Source organism: Octopus bimaculoides, chromosome 8 (assembly GCF_046866305.1).
Source record: "Octopus bimaculoides isolate indiv1 chromosome 8, ASM4686630v1, whole genome shotgun sequence".
In the NCBI taxonomy this organism is placed as follows: domain Eukaryota; kingdom Metazoa; phylum Mollusca; class Cephalopoda; order Octopoda; family Octopodidae; genus Octopus; species Octopus bimaculoides.
Window position 1 is genome coordinate 71,631,413 of NC_142935.1, and position 12,783 is coordinate 71,644,195.

A 12,783-nucleotide genomic window follows, 5' to 3' on the forward strand; every position below is an offset into this window, starting at 1 on the left:
GTGCCGGGGGCACGTAAATAGCACCATTTGAGCATGATCGTTACCAACGTTGCCTTCTTGGCACTTGTGCCAGTGGCATGTGAAATGGCATTCGAGCGAGTTTGTTGCCAGTGCTGCTGGACTGGCTCCTGTGCAGGTGACACGTAAAATACACCATTTCAAGCGTGGCCATTGCCAGTACCTCCTGACTGGCCTTCGTGCCAGGTGACACGTAAAAGCACCCACTACACACTTGGAGTGGTTGGCGTTAGGAAGGGCATCCAGCTGTAGAAACATTGCCGGATCAGATTGGAGCCTGGTGTAGCCATCTTGTTCAGCAGTCCTCAGTCAAATCGTCCAACCCATGCTAGCATGGAAAGCGGACGTTAAATGATGATGATGATGATGATGATGTAGTGCTAATGTTACAAAAATGTTTAATTTGAAGCAGAACAAAGACTTCATTTATAATGACACTGTATATTTGAACTGTTGAGGCAGCTAGCTAATAGCAGAGATGTTCAGAAAATTGTTCTTAAACAAAACTCTTAATTTTCCTTACATTGCAGTATAAAAGAGGTTTCTATATAAGTAGCCAGCAACATTATTAGTTATTGGCAACAGTTGTCTTTGCAAATATATGAACTGCATTGATTCTTTAACTTTTGGAATAGCTGATATTGCAAGAGAAAATTAATTTTCTTTTATATATTTTTCATGTGTAATACTATTTTTTGGTTTCTATTCTTTGTGGCTTAATCAAGATAAGAAGAAATGCTCCATTTCCTATATGAAGTATTACTAGTATTTTTCTAACATTCTGGATTTAAGCACATTGACGCAACCATACATGTGTCCACGTAAGATGCATGTATAACATAGATATATGAATATATAAAGACCTTCATGCACACAATATAATCTTCAGCATCATTTTTATTACTAATAACAGCAACAACATTATAATCCTCAGCAATTCTTCTTTGGCGACATGGCTAAGATAATATATATATGCAAATAAAATGAGATTGTAGATAGTTAGAAACACTACTTGACAAAATCACCATCATCTTATGCTGAAATTCACAAAGAAAAGAAGCTAAGAGGTTAACTAAGGATGTTTTATTAGTTGCAAAATACATCCCAAGTGAAATGAAATATGATAGTGACCTGGGGTTAACAGTTAAACAATGTAAAATCTAGCAATTTGGTTACAACATCATACAAAATCTGTTACAATAGGATTCTCATATTTACAACAAATGCACGTCATTTCCATGAAATTTTCTGATTATGAAATTGAGAAAACTTGTGTGCATGTGCATGTGCATGTGTGTGTGTGTGTGTGTTTGTGTGTGTGTGTGTGTGTGTGTGTGTGTGTGTGTGTGTGTGTATGCCCCAATGAAGTCAATTCAATGTTGAGCACTTTGAGGTAATTTTTGTCTCATAAGATAGTTTTATCCAGTTAGATATAAAATGTAGCTGTTTTACAGTACCTTAATCTATTCCTGTAATTGTGTGTGTGTGTGTGTGTGTGTGTGAGCCAAATCTATATGCATATGTGTGTTTTTGTATATGCACATATGTATACAGAAAAGGAGAGAGAGAGAGAAAATTGGAGAAACATACAGAGACTGTAAATCTCAAAAATATTTACATATATATTAGCAGAAATCACACAGATGCACCTATAAATTAGATATATACACAAATACAAATAACTCTCTCACTCTTATGAACCAACAGTTATATGCACATTGTTAGAACTGGCACATAGAGAAACATATATGGGTGCATGCATGTGCACACATTCTGATAAAAGTTGCTAAAAAATGGAAATTTGTGGCTGTAAAGTTAAGAAAAATTTGTACATAAGATGGGAAGGAACCTACTTGTTTGTTATTTTGATGATTATTATTTCACTTATGCTGTAGGGCATTGTGATCAAGTACTTGCCAAACAATATCACAAGCTAGATGGTCATTAAGATTTCCTTAATAACCATATAGCCTACAGTATCCAATTACATTTCAATATGAATACAAATCTAATCAAATATGAATGAAATATAGATTTGAGTGCACTTTCATAATCATAATGATCATCATCCTTTTAATGTTAACTTTCTATCTGAATGCACTTTGTGCATTCATATTTGAGTGCACTTCTGTCTTTGTGCATTCCAATTAGTGTATTTTTTAAAAATGAGTTGTATATTCTTAATAATTTATTAATTATGAAAGATATCTTGGAGAGTAAAAGAAGAGAAAGGATAAAAACCTAAAGGAATGTGGATTCTGATCTATGAAGTAACACCTGGTTTTGTGGAATGTCTAAGTTCCATCATAAAGCTTCATTCTGAATTAATAACTAATACTTGACTGAGTCATGTTGGTTTCTTTGTTAAGGTAACATATTCCTGATCCTTGAGTCAGCTTCCATGTATTATAATAGATGATGACAACAATTCTTAATTCTGCTAGCTTAAAGTTTTCTTTCTGACTAAAAAATGACAATTAATTATGCACATGTTTACATATCCATAATGTACAAATACAAAGATATTTAATTCAATTAAAAGAAAGCACATTGAAGAAATTACCAAAATTTGCAAAAAATTTATTCCTCCCTTTTTTAATGTGCCTCTCATTTTAATTGGAATAATAATCTTAGACATATAATCCTTTATCGTATGTTAAATGAAATTATTAAAGCAAATTCAATTCTTAATTAAAATTTGTTCATTTTATTGTAGCTGCTAAAGACATAGCTTTCTGGAAAATCAATGACATGTAAAAATATTTTTTGTTTCTTAGCATATCATGTGATTAGTGAAAAGAAAATGAATTGTTTTAAATGATTGATTTTTTATATAGGTATAGGTTTGGTACCAGTTACTGCATATAAGTGGTTCATTAATTTACTGATTCAGTTAGTATAAAACAAAGAGGAAAGCAAATTTGACTTTGGCAGGAATTGAATTCAAAATGCAGAGAGCTCCAGTTAAACTAAGGAAAACATTTTGTTCAATGCTTTAACAATTCTGCTGATCTACTGACCTTGTTTACTAATTTTTGATGATTTGTGAAGCTCTTAAATTGTAGAGGCTAACTGGGGATAGGCCATAGGTTTAAGTTCAGGCTTTAAAAGCTGGATATCCCTAGCCAAATAGTGGCAGGTTTTGATTAGTCATAGGATGCATTTATTAACAGTAACAAAGCAAGATTTGAATCTTCTTAGATTTCTACATTAGTAGTCTAAACAATACATTGCTGACATATGTTGAGGTTTTATGCATCACTGCATTTAAAAAAAATGTTTAGTTTGGAGAAAACGGCTCTCAATGGCCTTTGCACTCAATTTGAGACCAGAAGTGTTAAAACTGTAGTATGTTGGTGAGTATTAGGATGGAATGGCTGACATTCGAGAAAGAAAGGACTTGGGATAGAGGTTTGTACAAGACCTGGAGAAATGGGTTAGATACAATCAAAATGATGAAAGAAAGAAAGAAAAGTGAGTCATGAGAACCTGAGTGGAGGTGTCACTTGATCAGCAATCTATGAGAAGCAGAGATTATTGTAGAAGAAGTAGAAAAGATAAAGGGAGATGACTGCATGTCTGTGGGTCTAAAACCAGAGTGTATTAGTGAATGATTGCAGGCCAATCAGTTGGGCAGACTTTTTTGAATATTGTCTGAGTTGTCTGTGTGTATAAAATCAGTTCTGTCATCTCCATCCCAAGTGTGGAAACATTACACTACTATGAATTTAATCTGAGCTGTGACATGTCTATGGGGGGAAAAAAAGAACATCTTTAACTCCCAGATACTAAATGGTGAAGCTGCAAATAACCACGATGAGGAAACAGTTTCATAAGTATAATTATTCTGATGTGCTACAATGTGTAGTTAATGAAATGCAGGATTGAAATATTTCAACTAGCAGGGGAAACCAGTAGGGAGAGAAGAAAAAGCTGTAAGAAGATCAAAAAATTAATGACCCAATCAACCAATATTTTAAAAATCTACATGACCTTATTCTTCTATCATAGGCCAATACTTTCTAAATCCTGCAAAATTTAATAATTTGCAATTGAATATATCTTTTTTAAGAGTCAGCTTTTTGGTAGCTTCCTAAAACCTTAATTTCTCATACCTCTTTAGAAATGCAACCAAATTCTCTAAGCAAGGGACATTTCAAAATAAACTAAATAAATATAATTCAGGAGTTATGTTGAAATAAAGTTGTGATATAAAATGCTGACAGTATTAATATAATTATGAAGTGGAGTAAAAATTACATTTGCAATGAGAAGCCTTTACTTCACAATTTCTCATTGTTCAACTAATGCCAAAAGATATGTTTAAAAATTAAAGACATTGTACTATGCAAGAATTCCCATGGCTTATGTGTGTATGGAAATCTATTGAACTATTGTTTAAATAGTGAAAGCGCTTCAAATTTAACCTCTAGGTATTATTAAAAGTAAAATTCAACCAAGTAAACGTACACATATGTGCAGACACTCATATATTATGTGTCTATGTATGTATGTGTATGTGTGTGTGTATTATATATATATATATATATATATATATATATATATATATATGTCTGTATGTATGTATGAATGCATGTATATATATATACATAATGCAAAGCATACACTTCTCTTTCTCATGTAATATTAACTTGATTATGTTCTTTTCCTTTGCACAGCTAAAAGGCGACACCAAAAAAAAAAAAATATTAATTCTCAATAAATCATTGGATCATTTTTGATGGCAAATTTTGCAACATTGACTTGACTTGTTTCAGTATTTTTTTAACTCTGTTGAACCATCATGCTTTTTCTTTTAATGCAACATATGCACACAACATATGTATATATACATGAGCATATGTGTGTGTTTATACATATATATGCGTGTGAATATATATGATATATATATATATATATTTGTGTGTATATATATGATATATATATATATGTATATATGATATATATATATATATGTGTGTGTATATATATGATATATATATATATATGTATATATGATATATATGTATATGTATATATGATATATATATATATATGTATATGTGTGTATGCATATATATGTATATATATATATATATATATATATATATATATATATATATATGCATGTAGACTAGAATAGTTTTAAAATCTTTACTCATTGCTCTTCTAGTAAAGACTTTTAAAAAACTATCTTTAAAAAAATTGCAAAATATTTTCTTAATGTTATTTTGAGCAGGATTTACAATTCTAATTCCTTTAGGGAAGACTTTAAAAAAAAAGCCTTGTTTTTGTATATTTAAACAATTTTAAAAAATATTTTGGTGTTTATATGTTATTGCACAAGTGAACATTATGTTAGTGATTTTCTTATAGGAAGGGCAGTTTTTTTTACTATTTTTAAAGAATTTCTTTGTAAGTACTTACAGGTGTTCCTTAATCCTTGAATGTCAATTTACTCACAGAAGACAATAAATAAATCATGTAAAATTACTGACGTAATCAAGACAGATTTTTCTGGTTTTAGACTGTTTTTATGTTTTATATTTTCTTTGTTGATTTAAAATAAAATTTCCCAAGACTTACAAAATAATTTGTGGTGGAAAGTAACAGCAGTTCATGAAACTGTGTTAAGAATTCATTCACATTTTTTTTTAAATATCAACAAAAGAAATACAAAAATAATGCATTAATTAAATCCTTGTAATTTCCATCTTATCTCATTTAGTACAGAAGCTAATTTCAAAGCTAATTTCTTGAAAGATATTTTTTATCATACTTTTAACTCCAAGCAAGGATATTTAGGAAGGGTCTTACAAAACTGAATAGTTTTCCATAAATTATTGAAGAAATACTTTTACAACAAGATTACTTTGGTGATGCCAACCACTTTACTTTAAATTGGCACTAATAATCAGTTTCTGCTAGCTAGAAAGGAAGAGATTAATAAATATCTTGCCCAAGGAAGTAAAATATCAGCAACAATATTTTTTCTGTCATATCTTCATATTGCATTTGATCCACCAGGTTATACATTACATGTATAATAATTATCAATGAATCCTTCAACATACATTTGTACAGACATTATATATATATATATATATATATATACACAGACAGACAGACAGACAGACAGACAGACAGACAGACAGATAGACAGATAGATAGATAGATAGATATCTTTTATTTTTGTTTCCGTCATTTGACTGTAGTCATGTTGGGGCAGTGCCTTGAAGAGCTTTTTAGTCAAACAAATTGACCTTATTTTTTAAGCCTGGTGCTTATTCTATTGATATCTTTTGCCAAAACCAACAAGTTAAGAGGGCATAAACACACTAACACCAGTTGTCAAGCAGTGGTGAGGGGACAAACACAGACAGAAAGCAGAAAGACATACAGGAATAATGGTACACTCCTCCCACATGACAACTGGTATGACATAGTCACTATAAATAGGTGAGTATGAGACAGTACATAGCAGACAGTCAGAGATAGATGTGGCTTTACTGGCTTTACTAAGTATACTGTATAGTGAAGTGGGCATTATAACAATCCAACATTTTAAAGATTATAACAGTGGCAATGAGGATTTAAACAACTCACAAGAAATTCATAAACTTAATGAGGATTTAAACAACTCATGAAGAATTAATAAACTCGACAAGGATTTTAACAGCTCACAAGGAATTAACTCATGAGGCGTTAACAAACTCACAAAAGCTTTTGCTTTGCAAATCTTACAAAAAAAAAATAATAATCCTAGAATTGTGGCAGATATGTTAGCCAGTTTGCTTGAGTTCCAAAAACAGCAACTGAAAGAACAACAGCAGTAGCTACAACTACGAGAACAACAGCCAAAGCAACAACAACAACTGAAAGAAGAGCAATAGCAGCAGATACAACTGAAAAAGGAACAACAGAAGCAACAACAACAACAAATTATATTCTAACAACAAATGCTGCAATAACTGAAGTCATCAGGAAAGTCAGAAAAAGTGTTCTCGACAGACTATGTAGTGAACTCCATAACAGAGTTCAAATACGAATCTGATAAAAGAGTTATCTTCAAAACATACTACAAAAGATACGAGCAAATCTTTGAGAAAGAATGCAAAGATTGGGATGACAAGATAAAAACGTGCTTAATCTTGAGAAACTAGCAACATGAACATGAACGTACAGTAATTATGTTCTCTCAAGCAAACCTTCTGATATAAACTTTAATGACACAATAAATATATTGTGTCAAATTTTCAATGAGAAAAGCTCATTGTTCAACTTAAAGAGGTAAACATAGACGAGGACTATATCACATATGCTGGTTGAGTAAACAGGAAATGTGAGATGCTTAAGTAGGAAGAATAAACGCCAGATATGTTTAAATGTCTGACTTTTACACAGGGACTTACAGCCGAAAAGGACGCAGAAGTTAGAACTAGAATTCTTGCAAAGCTAGAACAAAACCAGGAGGCAACCCTACAGCAATCGTCAGAAGAAGGTGAAAAGATAGTCAAATTAGCAGACAACACAGAGGAAATCGAATGGAAAGATTGTTTCCAAGTAAAACAAGTGTGAAATAGTCAGAATAGAGATAAAGTGTTTTCTAAAAAACACGACAAAATTCAGATAATAAACCCATGTTTTGCATGTGGAAGTATACACCCAAGGAAAAATTGTCCATTGAAACATACAGAGTGCTTTTATTATGAAATTATAGGACATATAAAGATGCATTGTAGAACAATGATGACAAAATATCAGAACAAAGGAAAAAAATAAATAGTATGTCATTGGAAGCAATTAGTAATATAACGATGAGGAAATTCGTGAAGGTGAAAATCAGAAATACAAGTGTTAAAATGCAGTTGGACTCTGGTAGTGATATCACCATTATAAACAAAAATAATTGGAAATATGTCAGGAAGCTGAGATTGATTAGATCAAAATGGGTAGTACATGGTGTTATGGGAAAAAGATTATACTATTTTGGTGAATTTGTATGTTATGTGACATTTCAAGGTCAAACAAAAAAGGCAACGATATATGTGTTAAAATATCCACTTAATTCATTCGGCACAGAACTAGTCAAAGTATGGAATATGCCCATAAGTATTTTGTGTGGAAATATAGTTGGTTCAGTCCAAGGCTCAAAAGCAGCTGAGGGACTGAAACAAAAAAATTACAGTAAAATAGAGTGGAACACCTTTATGTAAACCAAACCAAAATGAAAACTCACTCACGATAAAAAGTAAACATTGTTCAAAAGTAAATGTTCTGTGGTCAAGACTGCACATTGATTTCGCTGATCCTTTAAATGATTCTTACTATTTAGTGGTAGTTGATAATTTCTCAAAATGTCCAGACATTTGTAAGTGTAAAAAAAACAATCTCCTCAACTGTGATAAAATTTTTACATGGATTGCTTGCAAGATTTGACATATCAAACAAGATAGTGTTTGACAATGGAAAGCAATTTGTGTCTAGTGAATTTTATAAATTTTGTGAAACGTTCATGGTAGAACATATAACTACGGTGCCATACCAATCCAAATCTAATGGACAGGCAGAACGTTTTGTCAATATCTTGAAGAGAGCCCTTAGAAAATTGAATAAAGAAGTCACAGATGAGGTAGCTCTACAACAATTTTTAAGAGTGCATTGTGTGACACCAAATCCAAATACACCAGCCAGTAGCTCACCAGTCTGATGTTTGAAAGGAAAGTAAAATCAGTTTTTGATAAATCGCTACTTGGCAAGGAAATAAAAAGTGCCAGGGAAGACAGCAAGATTCTTTAAAGTTGGTGAAAAGGTGTATATGAGGGCATACAAGAATAGAAAACAGAGTTAGGAAGACGGCATCATTATCAAATGCATAGGTTAAATGATGTATTGGGTAAAAAGTAGAAAAGGCATTCAAAAGAGATACAGGAGCCAACTGAAAAAGACATTCATGGAAAGCAAACCAAGGTAGTTGGAGAAACCAATAGAATGGTTGTACAATACATTCCAAGTACCAACACCACTGCAGGTGACTGAACCCAGGCGTACAAGTGAGAGAAAAAGAAAATATACAGAGTTCCTGAAAATAGATACCAAGTGCAAAAAATATCAAATCATAAGAAAAGAATCTCAAAAAAGGGAGGTGGGGTGAAAAAAAAAATTATTGCTAAATAAAATGACACTTCCTAAGAAAAACTTAAAAGGGGTGATGTTGTAGGGAATTAGGAATAATGGTACACCCATCCTACATGACATATAGTATGACATAGTCACTATAAATAGGAGAGTATGAGACACTACAACAGAGTACATAGTTGGTGGTCAGAGATAGTTGTGTCTTTACTGGTTTTACTAAGTATACTGTATACCGAAGTGGGCATTATAAGAATCCAACATTTTAAGGATATAATAGTACCTTGCAGTAGGACTGAACACTGAACCATGTAGTTGGGAGGCAAACTTCTTACCAAACAGCCATGCCTTTGCCTATACATATACATACATTTAACACACATATTGTCATTTATCTTTTGTCTTTTACTTGTTTCAGTCATTGGACTGCAGCCATTCTGTTGCACTACCTAGAAAGGTTTAGTTGAACAAATTGATGCCAGTATTATATGGAGAGTCATTGAGATACTTGACATATGACATGAGGGCAACATGCTGATTTGGAGTGGTGTGAGGCCACTCTAACTCCAGTGGGGATGTAGAGCAACCAATGAAGTTGTTAAGATATACAACAATTAGATTCTGAATGTAAATTTGGAAGTGTGAGAGACACCATATGTTACAACAACAGCCTATTTAACAACTATGAACATCTTTACTTCACAATGAATTGTTAAAAGTTCAATATTTGTGATTCCATATTAAGTGGTTTTCTTGAAGCTGTCTTTTATGTTATTCGAGTCTAAACACAAAAGCAAAGTACAGATTGAATCACCCACCACCACACAACAATATTTTTAGATTCCCATAATATCAAACTGCATCAATCCTATACAAATCAACTCTGAACTAAACTAGCTCTTTCAATATCCATTCATTAATTGACCTGAGAGTTTCACACCCCAAAAGGAGCTTTTGATAAGACAAATATGAGTTATATAATAACAGTTTATCTCTCCACAAATAGCCATTGCTGTGCAAATGGTAGCTGTTTTAATCAAATAGGTTCCTTTTATACTTCAATTCTTGCAGAACTAGATGCTTCAATTTTTCTATAGAAAGCTTCCCTCCTAATAAAACTTTTCAATTCTGGCAATAAGATGAAATATTCTGTGTTAACATTAGATAAACAGAAAACTATTCAATTTGAAGCTGCAACACACTAATTGAATTTCTGTGTTCGAATACCTTAGGAATATTTGTCCATTCCAGAACACTATTTTCTACATAATAATATAAATTCATGTCAATAGCTTCCAAAGTAAAATACTAAGTGTCTCCACTTGAACCAATGAACTGAAACCAAATATAAGTTTATTAAATTCCTCTGTTTGGATCACTGGTATAGATTAGTGAATGGTTATTGAATATGAAATATTGAAGCAAATATTAAATGCAGGTTGTGCTGTACAAGACATCTTTTGGATATGAAGTGTCTGATATGAATATTCAGACAATCAAATATTAATTTACAGGTTGTTTTGGAAAAAAATGCTGTAGATTTAAATGATGATATTCTACATGTTTGGATATTTCTGAAAATATGAAATAGTTGTTACTCAAAGTACATGTTAAAGGTTATTATTTTAAAGCTAGTTTAAGACAACAACAGAGAATTTATTGATAGTGTTACTCAATGTTGCAAGTAGAATCAGCATGAACTTTAATATAATACACAAAAAACAAGAACAGCAACAGCAGCAAGAAGAAGAAGAAGAAGAAGCAGAAGAAGAAGAAGAAGCAGAAGAAACAGAAGAAGAAGAAGAAGAAGAAGGAGAAGAAGAAGAAGAAGAAGAAGGAGAAGAAAAAGAAGAAGAAGAAGGAGAAGAAGAAGAAGAAGAAGAAGAAGAAGAAGAAGAAGAAGAAGAAGAAGAAGCAGAAGAAGCAGAAGAAGAAGAAGAAGAAGAAGAAGAAGAAGAAGAAGAAGAAGAAGAAATGTAGTAGTAAATTATTTGTTATTCATTGACAAAGATATCAAGCAACTCGATACTTTGGTAAATACAGTCATCTTCAATCATGGTATGAACATGGGGTTTGGAGTTAATAGGGTATCATGGTAGTGAAAAGAGATGAGTATGAATATAGTGAAGGGTTAAAATAATCAATAGACAAGGAAATTAAGAAAGTTGACAAAGGTGAAGGAGACAAGTATCTTAGTACATTTGATACAGATGGTATCAAAAGGTGTGAGATAAAAGAAAAGTTCTCAGGAATATTTGAGTAAGGTGAGAGAAGTCTTGGAATCAAAATTTAATGGTGTAAATACTATCACTGATATTAACTCAATGGTCATTAGCATAACAAAGTATGGAGGAGATATAGTCAAATGGACGAAGGATGACCTAAAGCTCTTTGACAGATGCACCAGAAAATTGTTAATGATATATAGAGTATTCCATTCCCAAGGAGATGTTGATTGGCTATGTTTGAAGAGATGTATAGGAGGACGAAGATTAATAAGTGCTGGGGATTCTGTGAATATGGAGGTTGCCAATCTCATAAAGTACATCAATGAAAGTAATGAAAAGTTAATTAAGTCAGTAACATAGGAAAAGGAAAATATCTTTGATCATGTGAAGAAGGAAGATGTACAACATGAAAAGGAAAGGTCCTCTTGTAACAAACATTTACATAACAAATTCTTTGTAATTACAGATTTGAGGAAATGAGAGTTAGAACTGGCAGAAAAAGCAGCCTGGAAAGAGAGACCGAAAGAGTTATTATGTATCTACTGGAGCAAGCATTGCAAATGAGAAACATCAGGAAAGTCTAAGACAAAGAAAATATTGATAGGATGTGTAGGATGTGTGGTTAAAGAGAAGAAACAATTGCACATATAGTTTCAGAATGTCTAAAACTAACACAGAAAGAGTAAAAAAATTGGAGACATGATGGAGAGACATGATAGAAAGGCAAACGTTGAACATTGGGAAAATTATAAGTACAAACTTTTTTCTCCTGAAAAGTGGTACGACCCTAAGGTGGAGAATGAAAATATAAAGATCCTGTGAGATTGTAAATTGTAGGCAGATAAGGTCATGGAACACTCTTGATCTGACATTGTTATCTTTTGAAAAAAGTCACATGAGTGGTAGATATTTTTTTAGTCTTTTACTTGTTTCAGTCATTTGACTGCAGCCATGATGGAGTTCCACCTTGAGAAAAAAATATGGAATGCTTCACGAATTTGCATGTTATCTTTGCACAGGAGTCATGCTAAACTTCTCTCTATTGTTCCAATTTTAGAATATGTACTGCCATAGCTAGTATGCTTCTTTTGATACCAGAGTGAAAGAGAAAAAACAAGAAAAGTTTGAGAAGTACAATGATTTCAGATATGAGATTGGGCAGCTGTGGTAATGTAGGAGAATAATGGTAGTTCTACTTGTCATCAGTGTGTTGGGCATTGTAAGCAGAAATTTTGAAAAATTTGAGGAACATTTTGATTGCGGCATAAACTTCTCTGTTATGCAGAAAGACTGTTTATTAGGTACAGCAAGAATCTTAAGAAAAGTATGAAGTGAAATGAATTGGCATAAAACCTAAGATTGAGAGATAAAAACAAATAATAACAATGAACCTTACTACTAT

General features: G+C 32.2%; 1 non-coding gene across 1 annotated transcript; it reads right to left on the minus strand.

Moving 5' to 3' along the window:
• Nucleotides 1-12,355: 12,355 nt before the first annotated feature.
• On the minus strand, nt 12,356-12,462 carry LOC128248625 (U6 spliceosomal RNA). Its single transcript, XR_008264804.1, has one exon. It is a non-coding gene; the product is annotated as a U6 spliceosomal RNA (small nuclear RNA).
• Between the last annotated feature and the right edge of the window lie 321 nt (nt 12,463-12,783).